Here is a 23,194-nt window from a genome sequence, read left to right on the forward strand (position 1 = left end):
ACCCCCGGCCCGGCCACTTCCCGGTCGCGGCCAGGCGAGCCTCCCAAAGTTTCCTGTGACGCCGCCGTCCGCCTCCGGCCCCATCCCGCCCTCACTCCCACCCCCGCAGCCCTCGACTCCGGGTAGAGAGGAGCGGATCACAGGAACGAGGAGGGGAACGCGAACAGGAGGACCTCGGGACCCCACCCGAGCCGGGGACCAGGCCCAGAGGGCAGCAGCCAAAGCTCCACGCTTCCCTTTGCCGCGCCCGCAGCCCCGGGTCCGCGCGCGCCCACCCGGCCTGGACCCTGAAACCCACCCCTCGGGGTCCAGGGCCAATCGGCCGCGCCCCGCCTCCTGGGAGGTGGGGGAGGAGGGGGTTGGGGGCCGGGCGGCAGCGCCCGCCTTCGGCTCGTGCCCATTGGCTGGGGCCTCGAGGGTGCCCGAAGACCGGAGTGCAGTTTGATTGGCCGCAGAGGCTCGTGACAGCGGCGCCCATTGGCTGTGGTGGTCCCCGTGACGCGGGGTGGCGACTGGCTCCCGGGTCTGAGGGGCTCCTGCTTGTCAGGTTCTAGGTAGGTGAGTTTCGCGCCGCCGGCGGCTGGCGCTGTTGCCCGGGGCAACGCCGAGGGACGGGGGACTAGGAGGAGAGGCCTGCGGAGATAGGGGGCAACACCCCCTGCCCGCAGGGGGGCGCCTGGGACTCAGCCCTGGCCGGCGGCGGCTGCGCCGAAGGCTCTTCCTCCGCCCTCGGCCACCCCCACTCCCGCCCCAGCCTGCAGGGTCTCCCGCCCGTCCTCCACCGGCAACGGAGCATTCCTGGTTGGGGCTCGGGCCGCGCTGCACCCCCCGGGTCGGCGAGGCCGGCCCCTCCCACCAACCCGGGACTGGAGGCTGAGGGGGCGGGTGCCGGCGCGAAAGGGCTGAGGCGGGCTCAGCGGCCCCGCCCCATCGCCGGGGTCGGTGGGCTGCGGGGTGTGGGGCGGTGTTTGCGGGGCTGTGGGCACCACCCATCATGCCCGCACCCCCTTCTCTCCGAGCGCTCCTTTCCTGGCGCGGCCCTCTGGCTGGGGCGACCACCCCCAACCCCTAGGTGTTCCCTCAGTCCCATCCTGCCTCTGGGGCCCTGCAGTCCCCCTTGACCCGCGGAGCCCGTCCGCAGCCCGTCTTCTGTGCCTCAGCTTCCCCCCCTCCCGCTTTTATCTCCCACCTTCGATCACTGCTCCTGTCTTGGCCAGAGGTGACCCCCTAGACATAGTCAAGAGTTAAATTGTTAAGTGTGAAGCTAATGCAGCCGGGGCAATTTCTGCTCTGTACTCTCTTTGCCATTTAGGGTTGAGGAGGTGTTTGGAGGCACCTCTCGGTCAGCCTCAGAGTCTTTAGTATCAACTTTCTGAAACGCTAACTGGGTTGGTGTTGGTAGAGCCGGGCCGGTACGTCGTGCACAAATTGATTTAATTGTGAAGTTGTCGTTTTTTACTTTGTACATTTGTGATCTTGATATTTAGTGCTGTGCAGTCCCAAGTCCAGTAATTTATTAAGGCTGGTAGCCTTTCATTTTCGTTTGCCTTATGGTTAAGAAAAAAAAGTCTTAATCTTTTTAATTTGTAAAAAGCTGCATATATTCATAATGGTCTTACTGTTACTTTGGAATAAACCGCTCTAAAGGTACAGTAGTACCTTTTTCCTTTCTCCAGGCATTTTAAGATAAAACAGTTTCTCCAGTGGAGTAGTCACCGTGTATAAAAGTGTTGAGGAAAAATTTATAAGGAAAAAAACCTCCAAAACTATTTTAGTGATTAAAGACTAGAAAACACTTTTTAACTTATGGAATGGGAATAGGATTTTAAAAAAAACTTGCAAAATGTCATTACTTCGCGAGTTAGTGTAGTCTTGGTATACCTTTATGGTCTTGAGAAAGAAATATTCAAGAAGAACCACACGTTTGTCAGAATGCAAAGGAAAGCTGAATGTAATCTTTTGGGATCCAGGAATCATTTTTGCTACTACTCTTGAACCAAGGGAACTATATATACTTCCAAAGGTGTTGTGAATGTATTTAGAGTATATGAACCTACTTGGAAACCTTTTCCCTCTTTTCTTCCCAGATAGACCTTTGGTCAAGATCTGTTTCCCTTCTGCACTGATGGTCAGCAGCATTTAATATATACCATATAAAATTATTTAGGGTCCAGTTAATGCAGCTTCTGCACTACTTGAAAGGTTGATGTCAGTAGTTTGGAAGTAAGAATTCACACTTTTGGTAGAGAAATCACTTTCATTTCATCTTCAAATTTTACAGGCTTATAACTCTGGTCTGTGAACATTTCAAGCTTATTTTCTCCTTTATTTTACTACGAAAAATTTCAAACAATGAAGTAATTAGCCGACCACCTACACAGCAATAACTTTTCCAAGGTAGCTGTTAACATGGTATATACTAAGAAAAAGAACTGAAATGATCAAGTTTGAAAACCAGCATAAATATATATCGTACCAAAATATGTAAGGAACTCAGTTTCTTTTTGCAGATGGAAATAGTGTTTATAAAAACAATAGTAAGTTAATTTACATGACATTTACAAAGCAATCTTGTGAGTGACTAGGAAGTCATCGTGTTTGTAAATCAAGGCCCAGATGAGTAAACTGCATTTTGGTAATAAAAAAAGAAATCAAATGAACTTGTACAAATACAAGTTTGTTTTAAAATTGGACTCTTGTATTAATAGTTTTGTACTTGATTTTTAAATGACCATCTTCTTTTGAAGACAGGTCCAAAGGACCATCACTTATTCAGTGTTTCAGTAACACACTTAATAAATTGGATCAATCTTATGTATGTTGTTTTGGAATAAGTATATTTTTGCAATGGAAAAAGAAAGCCTACAAATGGGAACTTTTTAAAGAACTGTTTCATGGAAAATGAAGTAATTGTCTAGAAACATTTAAGTCAGTATTTTGATAGGATTCAAAAGTGTCTTGGGTGGTGTTTCATGGTGCTGCTAGCAGAATATTTGAAAACAGACCTTCAGTTTATAATAAAATAATAATAAATGGGTATAAGTTCACATATGTGTATGTTATATTTGGAATTTTTCCATATTTAGGAAATCCCTGCATTCTTCTTTGAGTATTTGAATCCTGCTTTTCAGTTTTAGTATACCCTAAATGTGTTTTTCTTACTTAACCTCATTTATATAACTAATTTCTTAAATATTGAGATTAAGAGCTGTGTCTCAGAATTTATAGATCTCAGATTGCCTTGTTATTATTTCTCCATATTTCATTTGGCATGCTTATGTATGGTTAATTTACCACACCCTGAGAGATTAAAGAGAACAGGCAGGTCATAGTTTTGGAACTTGAAAAAAATAAGATGTTTACCTATGTTAAAAAAATTTTTTTAAACATTTATTCATTTTTGAGAGTGAGTGAGACAGAGCATGAGCAGGGGAGGGGCAGAAAGAGAGGGAGACACAGAATTGGAAGCAGGCTCCAGGCTCTGAGCTATCTGCACAGAATCCGACGTGCGGCTCGAACTCACGGAGTGCTAGATCATGACCTGAGCCGAAGTTGGACGCTCAACCAACTGAGCCACCCAGGAGCCCCAAGATGTTTACATATGTTTTAATTGAAGTTCCAGTTTTTTTTTCTCTGCCTCCTTCCCTCTTTTCTTCTTTCCTTCCTATTTTTATTTTGATTATAAAAGTTAAATGCTTTAAAATCAGTTAAAAAGACTATAGAAAAGAAAAGTCACCAATAATTCCATGGTGGTTGATACTTTGGAAAATAAATGAAACTTTTGTTTCTTCTATAAAGCCCTACCAATCATTGCAGTTCGATGGTCTCTATTGCAGTACATCTGTACCTGTACCTAATCTTACAGTTCTTGAACTTGAGACTTGGTTACCCTAAATTAGAAGAGTCCTCCAAGGTCTGGAAGAAAAATGGAAAAGAATAAATAGAGGACAGATTAGAGCAACAACAACAACAACAACAAAAACAAGAGAAGCAATTTCTCACTTTTTCTTATAAGTATAAATGTAATCTTAGTTACTCATGTGAAACTTCAGTATGGCTGACAAAATATGAGACCTCCCAAGTTTTTTCTTTGGAATTCAAAATATCTAGGTAAGAAGTTTACTTAGTGAGTTTCTACAAAAAGTTTCCAATTTCTCCATTTTGGAGGATATTACATATTTAACTCTGAAATATCATGGATGACATTATTTCTTAACTATTCATATATACTTATCAAGCTATGAAGTATATAGATTTAGTTTATATATCATCACTTACTAAAAACTTGATATTGTCTCCTCCTTTTGAAGGTTCTAATTAAAATGCTAAAATTTTTAATGTAGGTTTTTTTTTGCCAGGGTGTGGTGAAAGAAGATTCATTTCTTTTGGAGGCAGATAGTCTGGATTTCAGTCACAAATCAGAATTTTCTTCTGTGGAATCTTGGGCAAGTTATGTAATCTCTTTAAATCCTAGTTTCCTCATCTGTAGAATGAGGATGAGATTGCCTCACAAGGTTGTTATGAAGAAGAATAAGACAATCTAGGTAAAATTCCTGAATTTAGGAAGTCCTCAACTTTCATATTCAGTTCATTACATGGTAGCTTTAATTTTATCTCTCCTAGTATTACTGTGTTTATTCTACCATCCTAAAAGTCCCCAAATTTAGACCTTCGATGTTGAGTAATGTAAATTAAGTTTATATAAATTGAACGACATTTATATTTGTTCAAATGAAATAATTATCAATATCTCATATTAGCTGTTCTTTGTTCTTCAAATTACTGTGTTTCAGTAGGGGTAGTTGGAAATTCACTTTAAATGCTTTTTACCTCAAAATATGTCTAGTTTGTCTGAATTCCTGAATTATTTTTCTTTCACCTTGGATTATCATCTGTTGGTAGATGGTTTCCCGAAATTCCTTTCATTTTAACCACAAATATTTGCTTAAAAGTGGTACAGAAAAGCTAAGTGTTACTTTCTTAAATCTCTAACTAGTGTTCTTCCCTTCCTTAAACCGCATTTACTTAATATGTTTAAAACTTAAACTTTATTCTCCTGGTGCCTGGGTGGATCAGTCGGTTAAGTGTCCAACTTTGGCTTAGGTCATGACCTCACAGGTGGTGGGTTTGAGCCCCTCTTTGGGCTTTGTGCTCACAGCTTGGAGCCTGGAGCCTGCTTTGGATTCTGTGTCTCCCTCTCTCTGTTCCCTTTCCCTGCTCACACTCTGTCTCTCTCTGTCTCCCTAAAATAAACGTTTAAAAAATAAAATGGAAAAAAACCCCCTTATTTTCAGATGTAATATTAAGTAAAACTCTTACATGAATGTTTTCCTTCTACTGCTGATGTATATGATTATTTTTTAGGGGAGCATTTTATAAATATCTACATTTAAAAATGTGTACTCTGTAAGTGTAGGATTCTAATTCCTTAACACTTAAATGTGAAGGGTGTCATGAAGCAAGCAGTGAGCTGAATAGAGTTAGGAGTTGGACCACATAGTTTTTATGTGTTACCCAGAAATAAAACAAAATTTTGTAATCTAAGTCAGTGATTCTCATTTTTTCCCCATCCTAGTATAAGATATTTACATGTGTGACATATTCTAATGTGCAGTTTCTTAGTCTGCTCTCTTTAATTCCATCTCACCCTCTGTGACTCAAGAAAGCATATTGGGGGTGTCTGGGTTGAGTGTCCCACTCTTAATCTCGGCTCAGGTCATGATCTCATGAACCATGAGATTGAGCCCCACATTGGGCTCTGTGCTGACAGTTTGGAACCTGCTTGGGATTCTCTCTCTCTCTCTGTCTCTCTCTCTCTCTGTCTCTCTCTCTCTGTCCTGCCCCCTCGCTTGGTCTCGTTCTCTCTCTCTCTCAAAATAAATAAACTTAAAAGAAAAAAGAAAGCATATCAGAATGCAAATAATTGAGAGTGACATAATTGTGGGGATAAACTTGAATCTACTCTGATTTACCAAGGAAAGGGAGTCATTTAAAAATGTCTATAACTGCTATTAGTAACAAATCCTGAGACACACCTTATAGTACTACAACTGAGACCCAAGTTACTTCCACATTTTCCAGAAATGAGTGCCTCTTCATTTGTCAGTCTTGTCACGTTACAGAAGAAAAGATTACTGTATTAATTTTATGTAACAGATAATGAAGAATCTTACATTTAAAAGAATAACTGATAATGAACATTTAAAAATATGTGAACAATGGGGCACCTGGGTGGCTCAGTTGGTTGAGTGTCTGACTTCGGCTCAGGTCATGATCTCATGGTTTGTGGGTTTGAGCCCTGCTTCAGGCTCTGTGCTGACAGCTCAGAGCCTGGAGCCTGTTTCAGACTCTGTCTCCCTCTCTCTGTGCCCTGACCCTGCTTGTGCTCTTACTGTCTCTAAAATAAATAAACATTACAAAAGAATTAAAAATATGTGAGCATCAACACCCTGGTCTTTATTGTAAATAAAATAATACTAATTATTATAGAAAAATTGAAATTAGTTTCCCAGTCTAAATTATTTCACTTGCTGAAAAAGTATTTCTGTAGTGGGACAAATGGTTTTAGGAGAATGGGAACCCTTCAATGCTAGAATATTTATATTGTAGATGTTTAGTATATAAAAATGCTCTTTACATTGGCTAAGTCGGAAAAGTATCTTTAAAATTACATTGCTGTGAATGAGATTGCTTTTAAATAGCTCATCTTGTATGGATGTAGTATATATAACATACAGTTAGAAGTGAAGACTTAGAAAACCTATGTTCATTAGACCCTTGACATTAGCAAGTGTTATTTCTCCAAAGCCTTGTGGATCTAGGATATAACTACCCACATAAAATATGTTTCAACTTAATTGAAAATTTTAAGTGATCCCTTCAGACCCTTAACAATTCCACTGTTCAACAGTTTTTTGTTTCTAAAATGAAGTCTGGATGATGTTGCATTATATCATTAGTGTATTTTACAGCAAAGATTATTATTCTTGGTTTTTATGACCTGGGGTTTGCAGAACAAAAGAGTATTTCTGATTTGATCACAAAGTCTGCCGCATTGTCACAAGGATGAAAAGTTAGTTCTTGGTCACTGTGATGCCTAATTCTTGCTGCTCTTTCTTGAATATGTTTTGTCCTTGGAGTTGAACACTTCTGTAGATTGTGTCCTTTCTGCTCTTTGAATGTCCAGCTCTGGAGGATTTTCCAAGCTTCCCTTGTTAGTTGATTGGGGCTTTTCTGTTACATTCATATTCTACAAAGGAAAATACATTTGAATCTTTTACTGATATTCAATTTGGGTAATAACTGGGTCAGTAGCTGCCCTAGAAGCCATACCACCTCTTACTTCATGAAAATGTTTATACAGTGTTCTCATTTCCTCTTGAATTATATTTCCTTCAACATCACATACTCTGTATATACTTTCTTATACAGATTAACCGTCATTTCAATTTTCATTGAGGTTTTAAAAATTTGCTTTGCTTAGAGGAAAGGAAACATTTTTAGGCGTCACTTTTTTTTGTATAGAATCTGTGATTTATGGTAGATTTTCTAATGATGCAGATTCAGTCACTCATATTTCAAATTCATTCAGAATTTATGAATTTATGTATTCTGGTTAAGTACTATTACTTTGTCAGGCCTCTTAGCTCTCTATGTAATGCATAGAATAAATTGGCAATAGTAAAGTAATTAAAGGGATCTAAACAATGTAGTTGTCTCAGATAATTATTAGTGACAACGTGTTAGATCACTATTCCAATTATTTATAAACAGTTATGTTGGACAAAGTATAGAATCTTTATCTAGATTTATATATATTAGAACATTTTTACAAAGCAGGAATGATTTGTTTCTCTACTGTTATGTAACATATTATTATGTAACACAATATGACATATTGTGTTATAATTATTTATTCATGTATATTACTTTTTTCTTCCCCTCCTGAACATTTTTTTAAAAAAATTATATCCTAATTAGTTAACATATAGTGTAATAATGATTTCAGGAATAGAATTTAGTGATTCATCACTTACTTATAATACCCAGTGCTCATCCCAACAAGTGCCCTCAGTGCCCATCGTACATTTAGCCCATCCCCCATCCAACACCTGCCAGCAACTCTCAGTTTGTTCTCTGTATTTAAGAGTTTCATGGTTTATCTTATTTTTGCTTTCCTTCCCTATGTTCATCTGTTTTGTTTCTTAAATGACACTTATGAGTGACATTATATATTTGTCTTTTTCTGACTGACTTGTTTAGCATAATACACTGTAGTTCCATCCATGTTGTGTTGCACATAGCAAGATTTCATTCTTTTTAATTTGCCTAGAGATACTCCATTGTATACATATACCACATCTTTATCCATTCATCAGTTGATGGACATTTGGACCCCTTCCATAATTTGGGTATTGTGGATAGCACTGGTATAAACATTGGGGTACCTGTGCCCCTTTGAAATAGCATTTTTGTATCCTTGGATAAATACCTGGGTCATAGGGTAGTTCTATTTTTAATTTTTTGAGGAACCTTCATACTGGTTTCCAGAGTGGCTGCAGCAGTTTGCATTCCCACTAATGGTGCAAAGCATTTCCCATCCTCGCCAACATCTGTTGTTGCCTGAGTTACTTTTAGCCATTCTGACAGGTATGAGGTGGTATCGCATTGTGGTTTTGATTTGTATTTCCCTGATGATGAGTGATGTTGAGCATCTTTTCATGTGTCTGTTAGTCATCTGGATGTCTTCTTTAGAAAAGTGTCTATTCATGTCTTTTGCCCATGTCTTCACTGGATTATTTATTTTTTTGGATGTTGAGTTTGATATGTTCTTTATAGATTTTGGATATGAACTCTTATATGATATGTCATTTGCAAATATCTTCTCCTATTCCTTGAGTTGCCTTTTAGTTTTGCTGATTGTTTCCTTTGCTTTTTATCTTGATGAGATCCCAGTAGTTTTTGCATTTGTTTCCCTTGCCTCATGAGACATGTTGAGTAAGAAGTTGCTGCGGCCAAGGTCAAAGAAGTTGTTGACTATTTTCTCCTCTAGGATTTTGATGGCTTCTGTCTTACGTTTAGCTCTTTCATCCATTTTAAGTTTACTTTTGTGAAGGGTGTAAGCAAGTGGTCCAGTTTCATTCTTCTGCATGTTGCTGCCCAGTTCTCCCAGCACCATTTGCTGAAGAGACTATCTTTTTTCCTTTGGATACTATTTCCTGCTTTGCCAAAGATTAGTTAATCATAACATTTGTGGGTCAGTTTCTGGGTTCTCTGTTCTGTTCCATTGGTCTGTTCCACTGTGTCTGTTTTTGTGCCAGTACCACACTGTCTTGATATTACAGCTTTGTAATACAGGTTAAAGTCTGGAATTGTGATGCCTGCAGCTTTGGTTTTCTTTTTCTACATTACTTTGGCTATTCAGGATCTTTTATGGTTCCATACAAATTTTAGGATTGTTTGTTCTAGCTCTATGAAGAATGCTGGTGGTGTTTGTTCTAGCTCTATGAAGAATACTGGTGGTATTTGGATAGGGATTACATTGAATGTGTAAATTGCTTTGGGTGTATGGACATTTTAACAATATTTGTTCTTCCATTCCATGAGCATAGAGTGCTTTTCCATTTCTCTGTGTCTTCTTCAGTTTCTTACATAGCTTTCTATAGCTTTCAGTGTATAGATTTTTCATCTCTTTTGTTAGGTTTATTCCTAAATATTTTATGGTTTTTGGTGCAGTTGTATATGGGATTGATTTCTTGATTTCCCTTTCTTCTGTTTCATTATTGGTGTACAGAAATGCAGCCAATTTTTGTACATTGATATATATCCTGCGACTTTGCTGAATTCATGAATCAGTTCTAGCAGTTTTTTGGTGGAGTCTTGAGTTTTCTACATACAATATCATATCATCTGTGAAGAGTGAAAGTTTGACTTCCTCCTTGCCAATATGGATGCCTTTTACTTGTTTTTATTGTCTAATTGCTGAAGCTAGTACTTACAACACAATGTTGAATAGCAGTGGTGAGAGTGGGCATTCCTGTCGTGTTTTTGACCTTAGGGGGAAGCTCTCAATTTTTCCCATTGAGGATGATATTAGCTGTGTGTTTTCATATATGGCCTTTATGATCTTGAGATCTGTTTCTTCTATCCCTATTTTCTTGAGGGCTTTTATCAAAAAAGGATGCTGTATTTTGTCAAATGCTTTTTCTGCATCTTTTGAGAAGATCATGTGTTCTTATCCTTTGTTTTATTAATGTGATGTATCACATTGATTGATTTATGGATATTGAATCAGCCCTGCATCCCAAGAATAAATCCCACTTGATCATGGTGAATAATTCTTTTAATGTAATGTTGGATCTGGTTTGCTAGTATATTGTTGAGAATTTTTACATTTATGTTCATCAGGGAAATTGGTCTGTAGTGTAGTTCTCCTTTTTAATGGGGTCTTTGTCTGGTTTTGGAATCAAGGTAATGCTGGCCATGTAGAACGAGTTTGGAAGTTTTCCTTTTTTTCTATTTTTGGAACAGATTCAAAAGAATAGGTATACTTTTCTGTAAATGTTTGGTAGAATTCCCCTGGAAAACCATCTGGCCCTGGACTCTTGTTTTTTGGGAGATTTTTGATTACTGATTCAATTTCTTTACTGTTTATGGGTCTGTTCAAATTTTCTATTTGTTCCTGTTTGAGTTTGGTAATTTATATGTTTCTAGGAATTTGTTCATTATGCCTAATTGGTTGGCATATAATTGCTCATAATATTATCTTATTATTGTTTGTATTTCTGCTATGTTGGTTGTGATCTCTCCTCTTTCATTCATGAATTTATTTTTTCAGGTCCTTTCCTTTTTCTTTTTGATCAGTCTGGCTCGGGGGTTATCAATTTTATTAATTCTTTCAAAGAACCAACTTCTGGTTTCATTTATCTGTTCTACTGTGTTTATTTTTTAATTTTTTAATTTTTTTTATTTCGATAATCATTAATTTCTGGTCTAATCTTATTATTTCCCTTCTTCTACTGGTTTTGGGTTTATTTGCTGTTCTTTTTCCAGCTCTTTAAAGTGTAAGGTTAGGTTGTGTATTTGAGAGCTTTTTTCCTTCTTTTTGTTTTTTTTTGTCTTTTATTTTTAAAAATTTTTATTATTTTTTTAAATATGAAATTTATTGTCTAATTGGTTTCCATACAACACCCAGTGCTCATCCCAACAGCTGCCCTCCTCAATACCCATCACCCACCCTCTCCTCCCTCCCACCCCCATCAACCCTCAGTTTGTTCTCAGTTTTTAAGAGTCTCTTATGCTTTGGCTCTCTCCCACTCTAACCTCTTTTTTTTTTTTTTTCCTTCTCCTCCCCCATGGTCTTTTGTTAAATTTCTCAGGATCTACACAAGAGTGAAAACATATGTTATCTGTCTTTCTCTGTATGACTTATTTCACTTAGCATAACACTATCTGGTTCCATCCACATTGCTACAAAATGCCGTATTTCATTCTTTCTCATTGCCACATAGTATTCCATTGTGTATATAAACCACAGTTGCTTTATCCATTCATCAGTTGATGGAATTTAGGCTCTTCCCATAATTTGGCTATTGTTGAAAGTGCTGCTATAAACATTGGGCTGCAAGTGCCCGTATGCATCAGCACTCCTGTAACCCTTGGGTAAGTTCCTAGCAGTGCTATTGCTGGGTCATAAGGTAGATCTATTTTTAATTTTTTGAGGAACCTCCACACTGTTCTCCAGAGCAGCTGCACCAGTTTGCATTCCCACCAACAGTGCAAGAGGGTTCCCGTTTCTCCACATCCTCACCAGCATCTATAATCTCCTGATTTGTTCATTTTAGCCACTCTGACTGATGTGAGGTGGTATCTGAGTGTGGTTTTGATTTGTATTTCCCTAATGAGGAGCGAGGTTGAGCATCTTTTCATGTGCTTGTTGGCCATCCGGATGTCTTCTTTAGAGAAGTGTCTTTTCATGTTTTCTGCCCATTTCTTCACTGGGTTATTTGTTTTTCGGGTGTGGAGTTTGGAGAGCTCTTTATAGATTTTGGATATGAACTCTTATATGATATGTCATTTGCAAATATCTTTTCCCATTCCATTGGTTGCCTTTTAGTTTTGTTGATGGTTTCCTTTGCAGTGCAGAAGCTTTTTATCTTCATGAGGTCCCAATAGTTCATTTTTGCTTTTAATTCCCTTGTCTTTGGGGATGTGTCAAGTAAGAAATTGCTGCAGCTGAGGTCAGAGAGGTCTTTTCCTGCTTTCTCCTCTAGAGTTTTGATGGTTTCCTGTCTCACATTCAGGTCCTTTATCCATTTTGAGTTTATTTTTGTGAATGGTGTGAGAAAGTGGTCTAGTTTCAACCTTCTGCATGTTGCTGTCCAGTTCTCCCAGCACCATTTGTTAAAGAGATTGTCTTTTTTCCATTGGATGTTCTTTCCTGCTTTGTCAAAGATGAGTTGGCCATACGTTAGTGGGTCTAGTTCTGGGGTTTCTATTGTATTCCATTGGTCTATGTGTCCTTTTTTGTGCCAATACCATGCTGTCTTGATGATTACAGCTTTGTAGTAGAGGCTAAAGTCTCGGATTGTGATGCCTCCTGCTTTAGTCCTCTTCTTCAAAATTACTTTGGCTATTCATTGCTCCTTACACGAATATACTTTGGTCTTTTGTGGTTCCATACAAATTTTAGGATTGCTTGTTCTAGTTTTGAGAAGAATGCTGGTGCAATTTTGATTGGGATTGCATTGAATGTGTAGATAGCTTTGGGTAGTATTGACATTTTAACAATATTTATTCTTCCAGTCCATGAGCATGGAATGTTTTTCCATTTCTTTGTATCCTCTTCAATTTCCTTCATAAGCTTTCTATAGTTTTCAGCATACAGATCTTTTACATCGTTGGTTAGGTTTATTCCTAGGTATTTTATGCTTCTTGGTGCAATTGTGAATGGGATCAGTTTCTTTATTTGTCTTTCTGTTGCTTCCTTATTAGTGTATAAGAATGCAACTGATTTCTGTACATTGATTTTGTATCCTGCGACTCTGCTGAATTCATGTATCAGTTCTAGCAGACTTTTGGTGGAGTCTGTCAGGTTTTCCAGGTATAATATCATGTCACCTGCAAAAAGTGAAAGCTTAACTTCATCTTTGCCAGTTTTGATGCCTTTGATTTCCTTTTGTTGTCTGATTGCTGGTGCTAGAACTTCCAACACTATGTTAAACAACAGCGGTGAGAGTGGACATCCCTGTCGTGTTCCTGATCTCGGGTAAAGCTCTTAGTTTTTCCCCATTGAGGATGATATTAGCTGTGGGCTTTTCATAAATGGCTTTTATGATGCTTAAATACGTTCCCTCTATCCCGACTTTCTTGAGGGTTTTTATTAAGAAAGAATGCTGAATTTTGTCAAATGCTTTTTCTGCATGGATTGACAGGATCATATGGTTCTATCTTTTCTTTTATTAATGAGATGTAGCACATTGATTGATTTGCAAATGTGGAACCAGCCTTGCAGCCCAGGAATGAATCCCACTTGATCGTGGTGAATAATTCTTTTTACATGCTGTTGAATTCGATTTGCTAGTATGTTGTTGAGAATTTTTGCATCCATATTCATCAGGGATATTGGCCTGTAGTTCTCTTTTTTTGCTGGGTCTCTCTCTGGTTTGGGAATCAAAGTAATGCTGGCTTCATAGAATGAGTCTGGAAGTTTTCCTTCCCTTTCAATTTTTTAGAACAGTGTGAGAAGGATAGGTATTATCTCTGCTTTAAATGTCTGGTAGAACTCCCCTGGGAAGCCATCTGGTCCTGGACTCTTATTTGTCGGGAGATTTTTGATAACTGATTCAATTTCTTCGCTGGTTATGAGTCTGTTCAAGTTTTCTATTTCTTCCTGTTTGAGTTTTGGAAGAGTGTGGGTGTTTAGGAATTTGTCCATTTCTTCCAGGTTGTCCAGTTTGTTGGCATATAATTTTTCATAGTATTCCCTGATAATTGCTTGTATTTCTGAGGGATTGGTTGTAGTAATTCTATTTTCATTAATGATTTTATCTGCTTGGGTCATCTCCCCTTTCTTTTTGAGAAGCCTGGCTAGAGGTTTATCAATTTTGTTTATTTTTTCAAAAAACCAACTCTTGGTTTCATTGATCTGCTCTACAGTTTTTTTAGATTCTATATTGTTTATTTCTGCTCTGATCTTTATTATTTCTCTTCTTTTGCTGGGTTTGCGGTGTCTTTGCTGTTCTGCTTCTGTTTCCTTTAGGTGTGCTGTTAGGTTTTGTGTTTGGGATTTTTCTTGTTTCTTGAGATAGGCCTGGATTGCAATGTATTTTCCTCTCAGGACTGCCTTCGCTGCATCCCAAAGTGTTTGGGTTGTTGTATTTTTATTTTCATTTGTTTCCATGTATTTTTAAATTTCTTCTCTAATTGCCTGGTTGACCCATTCATTCTTTAGTAGGGTATTCTTTAACCTCCATGCTTTTGGCGGCCTCCAGACTTTTTCTTGTGGTTGATTTCAAGTTTCATAGAATTTGTGGTCTGAAGGTGTGCATGGTATGATCTCAATTCTTTTATACTTATGAAAGGCTGTTTTGTGACCCAGTATGTGATCTATCTTGGAGAATGTTCCATGTGCACTTGAGAAGAAAGTATATTCTGTTGCATTGGGATGCAGAGTTCTAAATATATCTGTCAAGTCCATCTGATCCAATGTATCATTCAGGGCCCTTGTTTATTGATCCTGTGGCTAGATGATGTATCCATTGTTGTAAGTGGGGTATTAAATAAATCCCCTGCAATTACCACATTCTTATCAATAAGGTTACTTAAGTTTGTGATTGTTTTATATATTTGGGGGGTCCTGTATTTGGCGCGTAGACATTTATAATTGTTAGCTCTTCCTGATGGATAGACCCTGTAATTATTATATAATGCCCTTCTTCATTTCTTGTTACAGCCTTTCATTTAAAATCTAGTTTGTCTGATATAAGTATGGCTACTCCAGCTTTCTTTTGAGTTCCAGTAACATGATAGATAGTTCTCCATGCCCTCACTTTCAATCTGAAGGTATCTTCAGGTCTTAAATGAGTCTCTTTTAGACAGCCAATAGATGGGTCTTGTTGTTTTATCCATTCTGATACCCTCTGTCTTTTGGTTGGAGCATTTAGTCCATTTACATTCATTGTTATTATAGAAAGATAGGGGTTTAGAGTCATTGTGATATCTGTAGGTTTCATGCTTGTAGTGATGTCTCTGGTACTTTGTGGTCCTTGCAACATTTCACTCACAGAATCCGCCTTAGGATCTCTTGTAGGGCTGGTTTAGTGGTGACGAATTCCTTCAGTTTTTGTTTGTTTGGGAAAACCTTACTCTCTCCTATTCTGAATGACAGGCTTGTTGGATAAAGGATTCTCAGCTGCATTTTTTTTTGTTCATCACATTGAAGATTTCCTGCCAATGCTTTCTGGCCTGCCAAGTTTCAGTAGATAGGTCTGCTGCTATCCTTATGTGTCTACCTTTGTAAGTTAGAGCCTGTTTATCCCTAACTGCTTTCAGAATTTTCTCTTTATCCTTGTATTTTGCCAGTTTCCCTATGATATATCATGCAGAAGATCGATTCAAGTTACGTCTGAAGGGAGTTCTCTGTGCCTCTTGGATTTCAATGCCTTTTTCCTTCCCCAGATCGGGGAAGTTCTCAGCTATGATTTGTTCAAGTACACCTTCAGCCCCTTTCTCACTCTCTTCTTCTTCTGGAATTCCTATGATATGGATATTATTCTGTTTGATTGCATCACTTAGTTCTCTAATTCTCCCCTCATACTCCTGGTTTTTTTTAATGTCTTTTTTTCTCATATTCCTCTTTCTATAATTTTATCTTCTAATTCACCTATTTTCTCCTCTGCCTCTTCAATCCGAGCTGTGGTCACCTCCATTATATTTTGCACCTCATTTATAGCTTTTTTTATTTCCTCATGACTATTTCTTAGTCCCTTGTTCTCTGTAGCAATAGATTCTCTGCTGTCCTCTATACTTTTTTCAAGTCCAGCGATTAATATTATGACTATTATTCTAAATTCTTGTTCCGTTATATTGCTTAAATTGTTTTTGATCAATTTGTTAGCTGTCGCTACTTCCTGGAGTTTCTTTTGAGGAGAATTCTTCTGTTTTGTCATTTTGGATAGTCCCTACGGTGGTGCCCAATTGCAGGGCACTTCCCCTGTGCTGTTTGGAGTAACTTGTGTTGATGAGCGGGGCTGCAGTCGGACCTGATATCTGTCTCCAGCCCACTGCTGGGGCCATAGTCAGACTGGTGTATACCTTATCTTCCACTCTCCCAGGGGCAGGATTCACTGTAAAGTGGTGTGGCCCCTTTTTGGGCTACTTGCACACCGCCAGGCTTGTGGTGCTTCTGTCATGGGACTTGGTGTATTAGCTGGGGTGGATCCACAAGGTTCACAGGGGCAGGAGGGGCAGACTCAGCTCACTTTGCCTTTGGTGGTCCACTTTGGGAGGGGCCCTGAGGCACCGGGAGGAAGGAAGACCCGTTATATGGATGGATCCACAGAAGCACAGTGTTGGGTGTTTGCGCGGTGCAAGCAAGGTCGTTGACAGGAACTAGTTCCCTTTGGGATTTCGGCTGGGGGATAGGAGAGGGAGATGGTGTTTCCAGCACCTTTGTCTTCCTGCTTAGCTGTGTTCTGTCTTCCCGGGCTCAACAACTCTCTCTCCCAGCGTCCTCTCGCCCTTGCCGCTCTCTGAGAGCAGAGCTGTTGACTTGTTTTTTCTTTTTTTTTTTTTTTAATTTTTTTTTTCAACGTTTTTATTTTTTATTTTTGGGACAGAGAGAGACAGAGCATGAACGGGGGAGGGGCAGAGAGAGAGGGAGACACAGAATCGGAAACAGGCTCCAGGCTCTGAGCCATCAGCCCAGAGCCTGACGCGGGGCTCGAACTCACGGACCGCGAGATCGTGACCTGGCTGAAGTCGGACGCTTAACCGACTGCGCCACCCAGGCGCCCTAGAGCTGTTGACTTTTAACATTCCAGATGTTAAGTCTCGCTGGCTGTCAGAATTCACAGAGTCTGGCCCCTCTGTTTTTGCAAGTCAGACTTGGGGGCTCTGCCTTGCCGGACGGGCTGCCCCTCTACTGCCCCGGCTCCCCCTGCCAGTCCGTGTCGTGAGCACTGTCTCTTTGCCGTTCCTACCCTCTTCCATGGGCCTCTTGTCTACGCTTGGCTCCAGAGAGTCCGTTCTGCTAGTCTTCTGGTGGTTTTCTGGGTTATTTAGGCAGGTGTGGGTGGAATCTAAGTGATCAGCAGGATGAGGTGAGCCCAGCACCCTCCTATGCTGTCATCTTCTCCTTTTTTCCTTCTTTAGGATGGCCCTGATTGCTATATACTTCCCTTTTTTGCCCACCTTTGCTGCTTCCCAGAGGTTTTAGACTGTTGTGTTTTCATTATCATTAGCTTCCATGCACTTTTTAATTTCCTCTTTAATTTCTTGGTTAACCCTGTTCATTCTTTAATAGGATGTTTTTTAATCTCCAAGTATTTATGGTCTTTCTAAAAATTCTTGCAGTTGATTTCAAGTTTCATAGTGTTGTGATCTGAAAATATGAAAGATATGATCTTGATCTTTTTGTACTTGCTGAGGGCAATTTGTTGCGCAGTGTGTGATTTATTGTGGAGAATGTTCCATGTGTACTTGAGAAGAATATTTATTCTGCTGCTTTAGGAAAAATGTTCTGAATATATCTGTTAAATCCATCCAGTCCAGTGTGGTATTCAAAGCCATTGTGTCCTTGCAGGGTGTTGAAGGCCTAGAATTATTGTACTATTATCATTGACTTTCTTTATGTCTGTGATTAATTGATTTATGTGTTTGAGAACTGCCATGTTGGGACATAAATATGGCTACTCCAGCTTTCTTCTCATGACCATTAGCATGATAGATGGTTCTCCATCCCCTTACTTGCAATCTGCAGGTGTCTTTAGGTCTAAAATGAGTCTCTTGTAAGCAGCATATAGATGGGTCTTGTTTTTTTTTTCTTTATCCATTTTGATACCCTATGTCTTTTGATTGGAGATTTAGTCCATTTACATTTAGAGTGAATACTGAAAGATACGAATTTAGTGCCATCGTGCTGTCTGTAGAGTTGGTGTTTCTGGTGATGTTCTCTGGTCCTTTCTAGTCTTTGTTGCTTTGGGGGTTTTTTGTTTTGTCTTTTCTCCACTTGAGGAGTCCCCCTTAAAATTTCTTGCAGGGCTAGTTTGGTGGTCATGAATTCCTTTAGTTTTTGTTTGTCTGGGAAACTCTTTATCTCTCCTTGTATTTTGAATGTACTGTCCCAAAGTGCTGCAGTCTCCCCCTTTCTCTTTCTCTCTCTGTCCCCTCTCTCTGCAAAAATGTCTGTTTACCCTCCCTGGCTTTTCTCTTCCCTGGTTCACCTTTTTATCTTTGCCCTCTCTTTGCAAAAATGGCTGTCTACCTTCCACAGCTTTTGTGTTCCCCAGTTCACCTCTCCACACCATGTACCTGCTGATTTCTGTGGCTCAAGTTATGCAGATTGTTTTGTTAATCCTGAGATCAGTTTCCTAGATGTTCAAGATGGTTTGGTCCTGATCTAGCTGCGTTTCAGGGACGAGACAAGCTTTGGTTCTCCTGGGCTGTTCCACTATCCTAACCCCTCTTTCTCCTCTTGAACATTTTAACCTCCAAGGTAGAAACAATATCTGTCAGAAAAAGTTTTTGAGTAAATTACATGGATTCCGATACTGATATAGGGGAGGGACATTAACGTTTGTTTGGTGGCTGCTGTGAGTACATATACTTTTTATGTACTTGTTTTGATTTTCTTGACAACTCTAAATTGGATAGCTTGTATATTCTTTTTGTGATCTGGAACCAATGTTGGGTCACATCCTTTATCCTAGGAGAGCCAGCTATAAAAGTGTTTACTGGGGTTTGAACTTAGTTCTTTCATATGTTAAACCTGAAGTGAATGCAAATGTTAAATGTCTAAATATAGTAAACCATTAGCAATCCTGGTTTTAACTATAACAGTTTCAACTATTTGGGAGTGATTCTAAAGGTCCATGTTGAAATATTTGCGGCTTTGCTGTTATGAATTCTTATTGGAAGTGAGATCCCAAGATATCTGTGACTCTAGCTACCTGCCCAATGTTCACATCTTGTCTTGCTTTATTTTCTGTTGGAGGTTGTCCTATTGTAAAAAAAAAAAAAAAAAAATTCTGAAAGAGAAATTCAGCTGCTAGAAATGAAGAAAAAGAAAAGAAGTCTAAGAAAGTAGTGGATATTAGCCAGAAAGTAGTTATTTTTGAATTTGTATAAAAATGGAATGTTGAATCCAGTGAGTCTTTTACCTGGTTGTGAGTCAATCCACTACACCTTCTAGGGAAACGAAAGTTGCCTTGTGCAACTGAGTGTTCCGGCTCTGTGAAAAATTCTCATAGTTTTAGGGGTACCTGGGTAGCTCAGTTGGTTGAGTGTCTGTCTTACTTTAGATTTTTGGCTCAGGTCATGATTTCACTTTCCTGGAGTGAGCCCCACATTGGGCTCTGCACTGACAGCAAGGAGCCTGCTTGCAATTCTCTGTCTCCCTCTTTCACTCTCTCTGCCCCTTCTGTGCCTGCATGCATTCTCTCTCTCAAAATAAACATTTAAAAAAAATTCATTTTTTTAGACAGATTTCTTGAAAATATCAGGGATCTTAAGTTCATAAATCCTTTTCCACTTACCTTCTCTCTCACCCTTAATAATATTTGAAAGAGATTTGACTGTTTTTAAATAGCTGTTACTTTTTGGAAGTTGATGTGGTTCTTACAAATATCTTCAAATATTAACATAAACAGCAGTATTGTCACATATAAGATAGGTGTCCTTTTCTGAGTTTCACAATTAATTATTACACAATAGTAGCTAGACCTTGGTGATGTATTCTTTCTAAAGTTCTGATTTCCTATTTGTGTTTTGGAGCCTAATTTACCCTAAGACTGGAGCTGGCATTCTAGCATCGAAGTGGCTTGGCTTAGAGACACTTGCTATTATATATAGTAATATAGTTGTTGGAGGAGGATGAAGGTGGTGAAGAAATAGACATGTCCTCAAGTTGGCCTACATTATAAAAATAATTCTGAAATGTTTCATGTAACACGAGGTGGGTTGTGCAGGAATGGGACAGAGAGCAGGGGGCCACGTGACTCTTCCTTTTTTGGTCATGTAACAAATGTTAATAGAATACTCACTCCATGGGTATTCATGGCTCCATGATAATTATAAAGTAGGGAGAAGTTTCAGACTGTTTGCCTGAAAGACAGTATGATGTAGTGGAAAGGGCTTGCATATTAGAAGCAGATCTGCTTGGGGTTGAATCTATACTACCAGTAATTTGTTGTATGAATTTAGGCAAATAATTTAATTCTTACAGATTTATAGCTTATAGCTTTTTTCACATGAAAACTCAATATCAGTTTCATCTGATAACTGATAAAAATATTAAATTTTTGAATTGCTTTCAGTTGCATGAGTTCAATACCTTACTCTTATTAGCTTAGCCACTGGCTCAAAAAGTAGAACACTAGTGTACTTTCTTTAGATGTAGATGGATTCAAAGGCTCAAACAATGGCCATAGGACATACTCAGTGGCTTTCTGTTGTATTGGATATACTTTCAGGTAGACTTTCTTTATGTGGAGCCCTCTGATAGATCCAGGCTTACATTCTTTTACTTTAGAAGGACCAACATAAAAAGCATTTCTCTTACTCATAGTTTTTATATAAGTCCTGGGATTACATCTCATTGTATGAATTGCGTGATGTTTTCATCCTTGATCCTGTGGTCAGAGGGATAGTAGAGGCCAGATCTGGATCAGGTACTAACTACTGGAACTGGGAATAGGAAGTATTGGCCAGTCACATGATCTGAATCATGTGGACTGAGGTCACTGAAAGAAAAAGACTACAGTGTGACCATGGGAAGGGGCAGTGGATGTTGGGCAGGCGTAACCAAATATTCACTATAATCTTACCGATGTGCATACATATCTTTCTGCACCTATACAAGCTTGAAACAAAGCCCGCACCTGACTTAATGTAAAATTTTCACTTACAACTTCCAGTGCATTTACCATCTGCTCCCCAACAAAGGAAGGCAAGTCAAAGACTCATTTAAATACTGCATCTAAGTTTAAGTCTAAGATCTCTGGGTAATTTCTCTCAGTCCTTTTTGAATAGATAGCCTTATGGTCTAGTAACTGGTTACATGATAAATATAACTAGTTGTAATAAAGTCTGTGTTCATTGGTAGAAAAAATATAGCATAAAGACAATAAAAACTGTCAATTGGAAAAGAGAAAAAGAAGAAACAACCCACAATCCATACTATGTGCATATTTCATTGGATAGGTATGGCAAGGACTCTTTGCCTGGCAGTGGAGGAAGATTTTTGATTAGCCGATATGGCTATCTCTGCTTTTGCCACCCAGGATGGTCTTCTTTGTTTTCTTTCCTCCTAGTTACAGCCAAGATGAGTATTGAGAGAGATTCCTGTACTGGGGACTGCATTGCCTCAATAGCTCACTTTCTGTTGATGAGGTGTTGGGGTCCCAGGAACCATCTTAGGGGCTAAGCAGTAACAAATCTTTGTTGGGAGTTTCTTAGGCAATAAAACTCTTCATAAACATAGTGTTTTATTTATTTTCATTTGATCACCTTCTCCCAAATACCCAAAGTCTGATCCTAGTCCGTGAATCAGATCATCTTCTGGTATGCCTCTGAATAATTTGTGCATCACGGTAACCCAGTGATTCTACAACATGGAGCAATTCTTACCTCAGGGTACATTTGGCAATGTCTGCAGATATCTTTGTTGTCATAACGGAAGGCTGGGACTGGGGAAGTAGGTAGATGTTGCTAGCAACTAGTAGGTAGAGCCCAAGAACACTGTTAAACATGCTCTAATGGATAGGATAGCCTCTAACGAGAATTTCCAGTTCAAAATGACAGTAGTACTGAGGTTAAGAAACCACGAATATCCTAGGCTTCTCAATTTCCTTGTTGGCTTCTCTTTCTAGCCATTGAGAGCAGCTTCTTTAGGTAATAGTGCAGAGCTGATTTGTCCCTGCTCCCAGACTATTTCACAGTGCATAGTTCTTTATAACGGGTAAATATCTTCTTTGCTAGGATGCTTGGGGAGGAGCCTGGAGCATTAGGCTTCTCTCATATTTTGGGGCACCTGGCTGGCTTAGTCGGTAGAGCATTGAAGTTTTGGTCTTTGGATTGTTTGTTCAAGCCTCATGAGATATTTTAAAAATTAAAAATAAACGTTTTTTTAAAAAAAGGGCTTCTCATATTTTGTTTTTGTGTGGTTAAAGGCTCTAATTTTAGTTTAGGGATATTTGGTTTTCATCCCTGTAAATTATAAGATTATCAGCCATCTTGGATTTATAATGAAAGACTGAAAAGATTTTCTTTTATAAAGACCACTCAAAGTGTGCTTCTCTTTTGAATGACCTTACTGAAGACTGTTGCACAGTTGGCAATATACTATCATCCCAACATTTTTTACTAAGTATCCTATAGTTCCATCCTTAGTAGCTGCATAGTCCGATTTTACAAGAGGTGCCAATTTACCAGTTCCTTTTCTTATTAAGGATTGCTGACTTCTCATTCTACAGTAGAGGAATACCAAATACCCTTCACTTTCTATTATTGACTCAGTTCCACAGTTCAGGGCTGTCAATTGTAGTGCCTGATTTCTGGCATGAATTTTATATTTGTCAGGCTTCTTTTAGATTGCAGTGGTAGAAACCTAGTTAAAAAAAATTAATCCTTCCCATATCTGTAAGTGGCACTTCCATCCTTGTTTTTGCCCAGACCTCCAACCTTGATTCTTTTTCTTTTGTTTCCCACCAACAATCTTTCAGCATATTCTGTTGGCTTCAAAATATGAAATCTGACCAACTGCTCACCACTTCTTTTTGGGGTTCACTCTGGTTCAACACCATCCTCTCTTTCCTTCTATGTAACTCCTAACAAGGCTCCCTCCTACTACTTTTGTTTTCATAATGTTAGCCTCAGAATATTAGTAAGAGGCCAATTAGTAATTAGTGATATTGTACTAATATTAGTATAATTTCTTTGCTCAGAATCTTGCAGTGGCTTCCCATGTAACTTCAGA

The 23,194-nt window shown here is 39.1% G+C and overlaps 1 protein-coding gene across 6 annotated transcripts in view; it reads left to right on the plus strand.

Moving 5' to 3' along the window:
* Positions 1-423: 423 nt before the first annotated feature.
* Positions 424-23,194, plus strand: part of FER (FER tyrosine kinase) — a 442,286-nt gene continuing 419,515 nt past the window's right edge. For 5 of the 6 annotated variants that reach the window (XM_023258902.2, XM_045034531.1, XM_045034545.1 and 2 more), the window contains exon 1: positions 424-554. The gene's annotated coding sequence lies outside the window, so the exon portion shown is untranslated. Of the gene's footprint in view, positions 555-4,401; positions 4,545-23,194 lie in introns of those variants that run through there. The other variant, XM_045034529.1, reaches the window with a different exon arrangement.

Source organism: Felis catus, chromosome A1 (genome assembly GCF_018350175.1).
Source record: "Felis catus isolate Fca126 chromosome A1, F.catus_Fca126_mat1.0, whole genome shotgun sequence".
NCBI lineage: Eukaryota > Metazoa > Chordata > Mammalia > Carnivora > Felidae > Felis > Felis catus.